Source organism: Coffea arabica, chromosome 5e, assembly GCF_036785885.1.
Source record: "Coffea arabica cultivar ET-39 chromosome 5e, Coffea Arabica ET-39 HiFi, whole genome shotgun sequence".
Lineage (NCBI taxonomy): Eukaryota > Viridiplantae > Streptophyta > Magnoliopsida > Gentianales > Rubiaceae > Coffea > Coffea arabica.
This window is the reverse complement of record NC_092318.1, coordinates 21,272,716-21,275,060: the sequence shown is the minus strand read 5'-3', so window position 1 is coordinate 21,275,060 and position 2,345 is coordinate 21,272,716.

Genomic DNA, 2,345 nt, shown 5'->3' with positions numbered 1-2,345 from the left:
TTTTGAAAATCTAAGTTTTTTGAAAATATTAAACTTTTCATCATATAAAGTTTTAAATTAGTCCATTGCATGTCTTATTTTGTGCATATATATATTTATATAAATTATTTTTAAAAAATTCATTGAACCAAGGTTGACCGGTGCGACCGGTTGAAGCTTGACCCGAACACTTCACCGGTTCAATTAACGGTTCGAGTTTTAAAACATTGGTTCTGCTAATAAGGATGGTTTTCAATATTTTCTTTATCGGAACAGTATTGAAACAACGTTGTTTTCTAGAGAAGGTCCAGCCATCCATGCGACAATATTTGTTTATAGTTGTGAATTCAATTATGCTTGAAAACTGCAAATGCCCCTTATGTTAGAAACTCTCCCTTTGTTAGGGCAAAAAAATCATGATAATATACTTTTGGTCATTCAACTACCTTTTATTTTAAAATGGCCTCCGAACTCACATGATCCACATAATGGTGGCCACTCCATTTGATTTCATTCGTAACCCAGCGAAATGATATACACATGTCAAACACGCTCCTCAAGAGCAAATTCCTCTAATAATGAGGCCAAAAAACTTAAATAGCTGCTGAACTACACAATTACTTTTGGGTATTAAATTAATTTTGTTTCAAAAGGGCCACTCAACTGATGAAAGTGGTATGTGAATAATTATTCTGTCAAATTATACTATTAGACTTATTGTTTATCTTTTTTTTCAAGGTTATTTGTGTTAGTTCACAAGAATTCTAGTTGAATAACTAGCCATAGATATACAAAGAGAAGAAAAGAAGGGCAAACAATTGAAACCTATTAGAGTAAAAGGCACAAGAAAAATGAAAAGAAAAGGAAAAAAGAATGATATACTGATTTGATCCAAACTCTTGGAATTGAGATAAATTTATGTAATTAATAGAATAAAGTTTTCTTGGGTTGACATAAATAATACTAAGATTAATTGAAAAGAAAAAATATAATGAAAAAACGGTTGAAATTGCCACTAATGTATAACTTCTATAAGTTGAATGGGTGATTTGAAACAAAAAATAGTAAGTGCCACAAGCATACAATTTGAACATTTCAATTGCCAATAAGGCTTTTATTTTTATTTTTTATTTTTTTACTCTCCTTCTCGTCCCCAAATCCCCTCCCATCCCTAGGCCTGTCAACGGGTCAGGTTTGAGTCGGAATTGAAAATTTCAGACCCGGACCCGTTTTTATGTGGTGAACCCGGACTCGACCCATACACCCGACAGGTCTTGACCTTAGAGTTTCGGAATCGGGTCCGACGAGTCTTGTGTTGGATCCAGGTCTACTCGGAAAGAAAAGGTCCAAATTTAAACATTCCAAAACCAATCACAAATCTAATCTCCAAACTTAAACAAATCAAATTACAAAGCAAAATCACAAATAACTCAATAGTCAATTCAAAATTAACCACAAATCAATTTACAAAGTCATTACTAAATTGTTAATTTGGTAAAAGAATGTATTTAGAAATATTTATATTTTATAATTGTTAATATATTATTTGGGTCCGAGTCGTATATGAGTCGGAATCTTATATTCTGTATCCGATCCTATTTTTTGTTAGAGTAAACAGGTTTGGTCCGAGTGCAAATATCATAATTATTTCTCAATTTATATCCTAAAAAAATTATCGGATCCGGACCGAGGTCAGATCCAAATCCGACCCGTTGACACCCACCCATCCCAACTAACTAGCCAGCTAGGGGATTGATTCCTTGACTAGTTCAACAAATTCGCCCATGATTTTTGGCACTAGATACACGTGGAGCTTGTTGCTTTTGGGGGGTTAATCATGAAATTGGACAAAATTAATGCTAATAAGCGAGTATGGTAATCAATTTAAATAAAAAAATATTTTGGTAGCTAGGGTATCTTACTGTCTTAGCAAAAGGAAGGTAAAAGAAATTGAAAAGGGAGATCCAAACGTCAATTTCAACGTAATGGGGGGCAAAGAAGTGTTTGGATTAAGAAAATTTGAAATAAAATGATTTACTTCACAAATTTTAATCATCTTTTTATCTTTTCAATTATCTTTTTATCTCACATACATCACATCACATCACAAAAAATATTACAGTAATTATCTCAAATAAATCATTCAAATAAACTCCTATCCAAATATTTGAAGTCCCTAAATCTACCTATTAACTAGTGAGCCAAGCCATTTCTACGTAGCTTTTACTTTTTAAGTTTTTTTGGTATTTACTTTTGTGTAAATTTAGCCAATCCATTTCTATGTAGATTTTAATCTATATTTTATTTTTTTATTTATTTATGTGTAAAAATCACAAATCTCTTTTGTAATTCCTACTTTCTCTTCC